Source organism: Lactuca virosa, chromosome 4 (genome assembly GCF_052849685.1).
Source record: "Lactuca virosa cultivar CGN04683 chromosome 4, Lactuca_virosa_CGN04683_v6, whole genome shotgun sequence".
NCBI classification, from domain to species: Eukaryota; Viridiplantae; Streptophyta; class Magnoliopsida; order Asterales; family Asteraceae; genus Lactuca; species Lactuca virosa.
This window is the reverse complement of record NC_136429.1, coordinates 51,515,268-51,526,699: the sequence shown is the minus strand read 5'-3', so window position 1 is coordinate 51,526,699 and position 11,432 is coordinate 51,515,268.

The following is an 11,432-nucleotide window of genomic DNA, read 5'->3' as shown; positions in this document are numbered from 1 at the left end:
ATTTGAAATTCTCACATTTTTCAATAAGGATTTGGGAGTGTGAAATTAGAATCATTGAAATTATGTTCAATTGGTTTATTTCACAAAGTAAACATAGAGTGCATACTTGGTGTATGGCAAAGCTATTGTTTAAGAAAAACATAGTGTACATGCTTGGAGCATGGGACAACTAGTGTTTTTAATTCAAGTATAAAGTTGATAAAACCGAAACAATGAATAATGAGTAATCAGTATGGTGATAAATAAAAGTGTTTATTTATATTCATAGGGTTTGATACCATATTTGATTCATTTATTCTTGTGTTTCACTTTGTATGTTTTGACTTCCAGAATAACTAAATCGCTCTTCCTGAATGATTAAGTTATTCAAACCATCTACAGTCGGTCATATGTTGGAAGTAGATATGAATCAAGACTGTCATGGGTTGGTTTGTAGAGGTCCAAGTTGGTGGACAAAGTGGTGCTACAACACTCATGAGTGCTCATAAGTTCTGAGTATTGGATTCAACCCGCGCTCATTTGAATCACTTCATGGATTTTATCACGAGTGATCATGAGACGATAATATCTTATATTCTTCAAACCTAGAGATATGAGTTGTTACTATGAGTTGGTTGTACATTGATTGCACGAAAACGCATTCGGTAACTCGATGTTATAAAACGTGCCTTTGTGTATGATTCAACAAGTAGTAGAACAAGCCATATGAGTCGAAGTTTATCCATTCCTTTTACCTTCGGGATAAAAGCGATATATGTGGGCCCCTCGATGATTTAAAGATGATACATGTGAGTGCTTGGCCAAGCCAGGACTGATTTGATTTGTTCAATCAGTCAGTCATCATGAATCGGAAATCAGGAAACAACAAATGGACAGAGAGAATGATTGATAATCCATGTCTCAGTCCATATGATATCTAGAATGGAGGAATATATGATCCCTTATCTAATGGACAAGTCATTGACAAAGGTCAGAGTTCATCGACAAGGTCAGAGTTCGACAGAAGCTTTTGAGAGCTACGATTGTTGATCGGTTCCTGAAGTCATACGCGATAATAGTTTTAGACTTATCCAAGTGGGAGACTGTTGGATTAATGTCTAAGTACATAACTATAATTGGTAAGACTTGACCCGACCCGGCATGGTCCATTTGGGTTGCATGGCATCATGCATTTGGATAGACTATAATGAGAGAAATAACACTTAAGGTTGGTTAATATATTATAAGTTCTAATATATTAATAAGGTTATTTAATTAGTATTGATCAGGAATTAATTTGGAATTAATTAAGTGATCAAAAGGAGACTAATTAAATATATGGGTTGATTGTGTAAATCATTCATTCTTATATATTTGGGCTTGTGATCCAAGATTCCTTATGTTGGACTAAGTTCATGGGGTGACCCATGGATATTCCATGGAGGTTAAAATCCATGGAGCATAAGGAATGGGTAAAGTTATGAGTTACATGGTGTAACCCTAATAGCCACCATATAAAAGAATCCCATGGCTCAAGAAATCGGGCACTAATGGGTGAATATGAGGGCTAGACGATTTCAAGGAGTGTTCCATTTCTCTCAAGTCATTCCATGTGCATTTGGTGTTGTGTGAACCATTTGAGGTGTCACACTTGGGGCACTAGGCACTCAAGCTTCATGGAGACAAGCTACATCAAACAAAGGTATGTATTCTATCCATTTGATTACCCAAGTATCAAGCATTGTATGCTAGATAGGGTAATACCTTGGAAAGTTCATAATTGCATGTATAATAGAGAAAACATAGATCCAAGGTATTTAGGGTTGCATGTACACTTAGGAGTGTTAGAATGCGCAAAACCCATCACACTTGTGATACTAAAGCTCTCAAAGGCAAGGATCTTCAAGCTACAAAGAAAGGTATCATTCTAACTTGTTTGTTATGTCAATTTTGAAAATAAGCATGCTAGATTAGGGTTTATGCTTTGGTTTTCATAGTTGTATGTTCAAATTAGAAAAACCTAGATCCGAAGCAATTAGGGTTGCATGTACACCATAGGATTGATGTTATGCTCATAACCCAACAATAATATCCTATTTTCAGCCCACACCTCTAATCTCCAAGACTTTATTAGACCAGAACAGGCAAGGGGACTCTCACAATAGTTCTAAACTAGGGTCTAACCGAAAACCTAACATATGAGTCGATGACGGTGGCTAAAAACGCATGGCACACACTTACCCAAAACAAGTTGCACGCTTTATAACAATCAGATCCGTAACATTATTGAATACATATAATAGGCCGCAACGATACCCCATTCCTGAACTGAATCATCTATCTCGGATGGTTGTCTGACTTTCTCTCCCTACGCGTCAACTGGAAGGACTAGAGATTTCAAAATTTAGAGCAACTATCTCAAGTCTTCCATACTATATTAAGTTATGTGCAGTCCACGAACCTTATCATGGTGAGTAACTCTCTCCCACTTGGAATTTGATGAACCACTATTGATATCCCTGGATGGATCAAGTCACAATCTATCTTAAATGAATCACACCATTCAGATTCTAGGTGTAAAGTCATATTATGGGACTAAGTAGGCCTTCAATCTCATGAACACTACCATGCAACACCCAAGACCAAATTAATACAAAACCCCATCCGATGCTCTGATGGTATGCCCATTAAGTCATCAAGAGACACATCCATATCTTTTACCAAATCAGACATAATTAATATTGGCTACATCAATTTCATTAATTTTGTAGCCAAAAAAAATGAATTTTCGGTCCTTTTAACTATTTATTCAAATGACAAGAATCTTATCGACAAGTTTGTGGATCTTTTTAATCTCAATATGTTGCCTCATTTATTCCAAACATCCCCAAATATTATAATTTGGTTCATAATAACCAATAAGGGTCATTTTATTTTTATTTTCACAGTTATAATTTGTCTCACTTCTCAATATGTTGTCTCACTTCTTAATAACTGTGGATCTTTTTAACCTCAATATGTTGCCGCACAGGGGGCATAACCCAAATTTTATATTTTTAGGCCTAATATGTATAAAATTTAATAGTTATGGACTACTTCTAACAAAAAAATCAAGGGGGCCACAACCCCTTGTGGCTCTAAAGAAGCTCCACTCCTGACTTTAACAATTTGTTTTTATTAAAAGTAATTACTAATTCATCATTTCATGATTACTAGAGTGATTTGGTTGCCAATGTGGAACTGGTTTAATTAGTAGAGGCTTTGTATGTTATATTCGAGGTCCCGAGTTTTAATCTAGGCGTTAGTGAATTTTACTAACTTGGTGATATTAACTTCTAACCATTAACCAACAGATAAAAAATTAGAGTGATTTGGGTGATTTTAAAAAATAGCTAATAATTCCTTATTTCAGTTAAATCCTTTTGAAATTTTATCATTTTAAAATTTGTTAATGATTAATCCTTTAGTTTTTAATATATTTTTTTTAAATCAACCCATGTAATAAACAAGTTTTTAACGGGAGTGGACAAGACATTCTGAATGTTTCATTAAGTTCTTCCTACATCTTGTCAAAATGCAAAGTCATAAGATTAACGAAAAACACGAGGTTAAGTGTTCAAACATCTGAAGAAATAACAACATTTGCAAACTAGCTAGTAAATATTGGAAAACGAAAGGTTAGTGGTTTAAATTATGGCAAATCATTTATTGATTGTCACATATCAAAAATTCAAAGTAAAATTTTCATTTTAAAAACACTCAAAGCATACAATTGAGTTGTTCCAGAACCAGTTATAGTAATTAAATCATTTTATCATCAGAGTAAAAGCCATAAATAGCCAACACAGAAAACGTTGGGGGATGTTATGCAATCATGCCGACCCTTCCCTTTGCAACCAGAAGTACCTGAAACCATAAACACATAACTGTAAGAACAAAGCTTAGCGAGTTCCCCATAATATCACATACTATACATCATATCATACTTAAGCATATAACAGGTCTATTTCACCCCTGAGTCCCTTCCGAATGACCGAGTCCCTCCCGACTCCTTTGGTATCTTTCAACTTATACGAGTCTATTTCACCCCCTACAGCTAATCATACAATCATACTAGCAAGAGTCACAAGGACAGCAAACACATACAAGAATATCAATAAGTGTCACAAAGACTACGAATGTCCCACAACATAATCCAGTGGGCCGACATTAGTACCTTCGACCCACAAGTACGATGAGGAACCTCACCTCGAACTGAAGATAACTGAATCACACACACGCGACTGCTACAAGGGCTCCTCACACTGAATATATCCAAAATCATTCCTAATCAATAATTACGGTAATAACTCATTACCAATGGTTCAATTCTTATTCTATCTTAATAAGGGTAAAATGTCATTTTACCCTTACCATACTTGACCCAACAATCATGGCCCAAAACCCATAATGACCCGAGGCATAAAAATGGCCCAAATGCACATATAGAAGTACGACCAGCGTACTCCACACATATGCCCCGTGTACTGGTTGATCACCGAGAAAGAAATGGGTTGAGACCCGTTACGCGCAGGTTATCAGAGAGGTACACCCAGTGTACTCTAGTTGAAGCCAAAACAACTTTCTAAGCTCTTAATACTTTAGGACCTAATGTCCAACTCTCATATCTGACTCTAAGAGACGTCTTAAGTCATAAAGTTCTTGACTTTATGACTTTGCATGGCTTAATGGAGTCCAAACCAATGGATTAAATTCATAACTTCACTAAAGGACCATTAACTCATGCATGGAAGAGATATACCCATCAAGATTCGATTTTTATGACTTAATGACCTCAAAATGGCTATAAACGAGGCTCAAAGGTATCAGAGTAACTTCTAATCATAAGATCCAAGCCATGGGACCAAAACATGTTCAAAACATAACCTAAAACTAGATCCAATCAATAAATCATAAAGGTTGAGACTTTATACATCCAGAAGAATGATCAAAATGAAAAAGGTCTCGATCTACAAGATCCAAGCCAACCAACACTTCTCCAATGAGATCCTTCTTCTTTAACGTGCACAAAAAACACACCAAATCGCTCAAAGGGCTCAAGAATTACACAAATGGGGCTAGGGTTTTGAGGGGACTGCTTTAGAGGATGGAGGCTGAAGATAAGAATGATTTCCATGGGTTTAAGGTCTTTAAATAGGGTCCAAGACCCAAAAATTAGGGTTTGGGAGCTGCATGAGTACGCCCAACGTACATGCCATGTCCGCCCAACATACTCAAGGATGACCATGTCAACTTAATGATGTACGCCCAACGTATATGCCATGTACGCCCAACTGTAACACTCCAAAATCATAAAAATTCAATTTTTTTAAAAACAACCCATATCACCCATAAATTGTTTACAAATCCATTGTTTCAAAAATATTATCCGAAATCAGAGTTTTCCTAAGACCCAATAACATAAAAACAGGAAGATGTGCATGATCACACCTTCGCCTTGCCTCGTCATCTAAAGTACCCGAAACAATAAAATGAAACTGTAAGTCAAAGCTTAGTGAGTTCCCCCAAAGTACCAACACACACAAAATATAACATCATATAATTGGTCCCCAGCTAAAAGACTAGATTACCCCTGAGCCTATACTATGAGTCTTGCTTGCCTATCGGTCCTAAAACTCATATCTGGCTTGCTCCCGAGCCTACAACATAAGTATGGCTTGCCCTCGGGGCCCATAGCTTATGACTGGCTTGCTCTCAGGTTTGTTGGCTACTGCACAAAGCAGTACTACCTCAACCCAACCATACTTTGTTGACATATACATAAGATATAACATATATCCAGCAATAGATAAGCATATAACCAGTTATCAGGAAAACAAGCAGATTCACATACTACTACCGCACACTACATCCTATATACCAGGATACCGATATACATATCACTATAATATATCAAAATCCTCTGAACCAAGATACACACTCTAGTGGGCCAACATTGCTTTCTTCGACACACGAGTACAGTGAGGAAAACTCACATCTCAATCTGAACAAAACTTGAATAATCCCTACTCCGAATACCGGCTCTACTCGAAACCTACTATTCAAATCATGGCCCAAATTAATATCAAAATGCCCAAATACCCTTGGTCAAAATTGGTCAAACCCTAGTCAAACCAAAAGTCGATAGACTGCCCACCATGTTGTGGTTATCCTTGACCAAGTCGTGGTGTCAATACGATAAAACAGTCATGGCCAGCCTAAGCCGCCACATAGTGGTGACCTTTGCCACATCATGGCCACTAGGTTTTCAATAGCTTAATGAATTAAGCTGTTTTTCTACGATTCCAAAGATTCTCCAACATAGATCTTGTCTATTTTAGGGTCTAGATGGATAAAGTTTCCAACTTTATCCCTTAGAACCCTCTAAGGTGCATAGATATCAACTTTATGGTCCAAAACACCACATGGATTAAGCAATAAGCACTTAATCTATAAGGTCACTTGTCCAACAACTCCAGAAGAGTTTTTAACACCATTCTCATTATAAAAATCTTTTCTTTTCAGACATGCATGTCCAATGCATGTCTTAAACTCTTATTAGGTCAAAATAGGGCAAAAAGGACCAAGATCCATGCATGGTCTCAAAGATCAATCCTAGTCTATATCCAAAGAACCAAATACTTCCAAAGGCCTGAAGATCCATAAAGTTACAAGCTTTATGAGGCTAAACTTTTGGATCTACGCTGCTTTGAACTCCCAAGATGATCTACCACCACTTTCTTCCTTCACAAGCACCAAAACACACACACTTTAGGCTAAGAAACTCACACATAAGGGAAAGGGTTTGCAAGGGACGATTATGAGGGATGGAGGATGATGGGAGAGACACTACAAGAGGTTAAGGTTGTTTAAATAGGGCTTAACCATTAAACTTTAGGGTTTTCTACAACAATGGCCACCACGTCGTCACACTTATTGCCACATCGTGGTGGTCTATTAAATCCTCGCGACCCATAAGCTATTGCCACGTCGTGGTGAGGCTCTACCGTGACGTGGTGCTGCCCAAAATCCAAAATATAAAAAATACACAAATACTTTAAACTATAGTACCTCCAAGGATCCGAATGTTACACCAGCGTACGCACCAAATCCCATTCTCATCTTAACTTCCAACAGTCATAACTTATTCGTTTCAACCCCGATTTCGGCGTTATTTATATGCGCGGAAAGATATTTAAGAGCCCTATAATCCTATATAATTAACTTGACTTCAAACGTAGAAATAAGATCCTTAATTCAAGAAAGGAGTCTGAAACATCACTTTTCCCATTTTACTCCTTTCATTCACAAAACAAAAACCATGGGCTTGGATCATATAACTCAAATTACTCACATCCAAACGGGTCTACTCTATTTCTTTAAAAGCCCAATGCCACTACTTGATCCATTTATTGTCCATAATCCGAAATAAGAAACTTCTCGAAATCGGATGTTACAGATATTTTGGATGATATTTACATTAGTGATTCTTTTTATCTTATTGGCTTATTAGTTGAATGTCTATTTATTTCTAAATTTTACTTTAAAAAATGATTAATATTTACACATTGATATTGAACCTTTTTAATCAACATGTGTAGCACACGGGTCTCACACCTAGTAGTTAATAATTGACATGCATTCTAAACTTTAGGGGCCATTTTTGTAATATAGTTAATAAGTAAGTATAATACATTTTTCATAATTGTATCACAACTTCCACAATCAAATAAAAATGAGAATCATTCGGTAAAGGAAACACAATTATATAAGAAAAATATAGGGGAAACCTTGTATATTGCGTACATAACATTCTACTAAATGGGAAACCTTGTATAGTATTCGACCGAATGTTTGTGTTTCACATAATTATGCATAATGCATCACATAGTTGTAATGCTCAAACTATTAGTATATCCAATTATTAATAAAAAACTTTGCTTTTTATTATTTTTATTTATGTTATTTTTATTTATAATATTTTAATAATAATAAGAATAATGATAATGATAATAATAATTATTATAACAACAACAACAATAACAAATCAAATAATTAATAAAAGAAAAAAAACAACAAAATATAAAATAGACAAGAGACAAAAAAATTCCCCCTGTTCCTACTGTACATGAAGTGAAACTGTCATTGGTTGATATGCTTGTGATTCCCGATTCTTCTAATATCGTTGTTGGAAAAATACGTGATGTTAAAAGTATTGAAATGTTGTATAAGTTGTGTCATAAAGAAGGTTTTAATGGATTAAATATTGCATATCTTGGTGGTGATTGGGTATGGATCAAATTCAAGAAACATAAGACATGTGTTAAATTTAAACAATGTTCTTCCATGAGATCTTTATTTAAGGAAATTAGACCAATTCAAAAGAAATTTACTCTTGGTTGTTGTGTTATTTGGGTGGAAGTCATCCGTCTCCCTCCTTGTGCTTGGACACCTTCAACATTCAAAAAAGTTGCATCGTATTGTGGTGAAGCTCTTTTTATTGATAACGATGAAATGGTGCATCTGGATCAGGAAGGGTGTTTGTTAAGACAGGTACCATGTAAAAGATATCAGCTAATATGATGGTTGATATTGAAGGTCAGGAATTCAAGGTATCTGCTATAGAAGCTTTAGATTGGATCCCTTCTATCGAACAAATTGACCAAGATGGACAATAAAATAATAGGGATGAATCCTTTTCAGAATCTTATTCTGAATGTGAAGAAGGAGAGATTTTTGGTAATCTAAATAATGATGAAGTGAGGTCCAATAAAGTTCACGAACCAATTCATCCCACGGGTGAAGATTTGGAGAGGAGTTCTCAATCAGGTACACTTAATGTTCCATGTGAGTCTCGGGTGGGAGGATTAAAAGTAGGAGTTAAGGTTGACGATCCTTTAGAGGATGTAGGAGAAACCAATCAGAAAAATAAAATATGGGGTGATGAGAACTTGGATGATACTTTTGTCATTGATAATAATATGAAACCATGTAGTGTTGGAAAATATAAAACTAGTCAGAGTGACGATTCGATCTCGTTGTCAAGGCCCCCTGGTTTTAAAAATAATGGGTATGGTAAGGGGGCGTGTCTACTCCTTCTCCCTGTTTATCAGTTTATTTTTTCAAATCAAATCGATCTTTTTATCATAGTTCTTCTCATAAAAGTAGTAGAAATAGTAAGATTTCCTCGGACGTGGATGTTCCAGAAGCTATTGCCCATTTTATTGAGGTTGACAATAAACTTGGTTATGGGATGATTGGTTTAAGCGGGAATATGCAAGAGATTCTTAAATAAATGGGTGTGGAGTTATTTGGTAAATGAATATCATGTCAATAAATGTGTGTACCATGGGATATAAGGAAAAAATAAGTCGTATTTCCTCCTTGTGCTCTCGTATGGGCGTTTCTTTCCTTAGGTTGTAAGAAACGTGTAAAATCCTGTTTCCTTTCGTTTCCGGGACGTGCAACAAAAGTCAGTTATGTAAGGCTTTGGGCCTTGAGGAGGCAAAGTTTAGTACTTGTGGAAGGGGTAATGTTAGTTAAGAGATTTTACCCTTGAATTGTGTTTTGGGCCGAAGGGTAGAAAGGGAAAAGTCATAGGCTAGGTTCTTGCATAAAATATGGATTTTTTTTCGATATGTTTTTTGTCCAAGATAGTTAGATGATATTGTAGAGCTCTTCAATACCTTTCTGTGGATATAAAGAACGTTAAAAACGGAATTGGAACAAAGAAGTTACGACCGTTTGAAGTTAGGCGATTTATGGGTCACTTGCGTACGTAGGGCGTACGGGGAGTACACAGGATGTACCAGGGCATCCCTAGTACGCTGGGCGTACAAGGACATCCCTAGTACGCTGGGCGTACAAGGACATCCCTAGTAGACCTGGCAATCCATGTCTACGTGTCGTGTATTCGTGTCAGACACGAATTTACACGACACGAATTTGCTAAACACGAACACGACACGAATTATAAAACGTGTTTGGGGTATCAAACACGAACACGACATGTAAAAAAATCGTGTGACACGTGACACGACACGAATAGACACGTTTTTTATCCGTGTTACACGAAAACACGAAAAAACACGAATAGACACGTTTTTAATCGCTTTTTTTAAGCTTTGGCTATAAACTGGTTATTGACTTTTACAAAATTGGTCCATAATATATTATAAAAAGAAAATTTAACCCTAAAGTATATATGTGTATATATATGTTTATACGTGTTTGTACGTGTCACGTGTCAACACGAATTTGTATCGTGTCTTATACGTGTCTAAACAGGTAAATTCATGTTTGACACGTGTAAGACACGAAACACGAATTTAAAATACGTGTAAGACACGAATAAACACGAAACACGAATTTATAAAACACATACACAGAAAAATCGTATCATGTTCGTGTCGTGTTAATCGTGCCGTGTATGAAATTGCCAGGTCTAATCCCTAGTACACTGGGCGTACTCAACACGTACGATGGGTGTACTAAGGCATCTCTAGTACGCTGGGAGTAAATTGAGTACGCAGGGCGTATACGATCAATGCCCAAACCCTATTTTCGTCGTTTGAGCCTATTTAAGCTCCTTAACTCCCCCAACCTCATTCCTTTATCATCCTCCACCTCTCCAACACTCTCTCTTGAAACCCTAACTGTAACATCCGGAATCTAGAAGGTCAACTATGGAAATAAATTCCCTTTTTAGGGGCCAACTCGTTGAGTTTATGGCATAAACTTGACGTGTTGGAAGCTTTTGGGGCGCGTGTTTTTAAGGAACAACTCGTCGAGTTGGTAAAGGGAACTCGACGATTTGGAAGCTATTTGAGAAACCCTAATTTTTGGGTTTTACACCCTATTTAAACACCTTAAGTTCCAGGTGGTGGCCTCATTCCCAGCCTCCATAGTCCCTAACCATAATCTCGAAACCCTAGAGGCTCCTTGAGTGTTGTGAGCTCATTATGGGTATGTTTTGGTATGTTGGAAGCTCATTGAATGGAAGAAAATCTTGGTGTAAGGTGGTGGTTTAAGTAGGAGCTTTCAGATCTTGATTCTTTGTTTCATTTCCAGCACATCTTGGGTATAAAGTTCTTCTTAATATTTGCTTAGATCTCTTATTTGGTTAAATTGCATGCTTTTAGCCACGGATGGGTGATTTTTGGGGAAGTAGAAGTCCCAAGTGCTTACTCTTTCAGATCTTTGATCTTCTTGAGTTCTTTTGGCATAAAGGTGCCAACTTTATGGTCTTAAGGGCTTCATGCATCTATTAAGCTCTTCTTTTAGTCTCTTATGAGCTTTTGAGCCTCTCCTAGCCATGCATGAGTGTAAAGTTGGAAGCTTTATGTGACCATGCAGCCTTAAAGGACCATATTTGTATTTTGGGGCTTTGTCTTGGTGGTTAAGTGATTATTGAT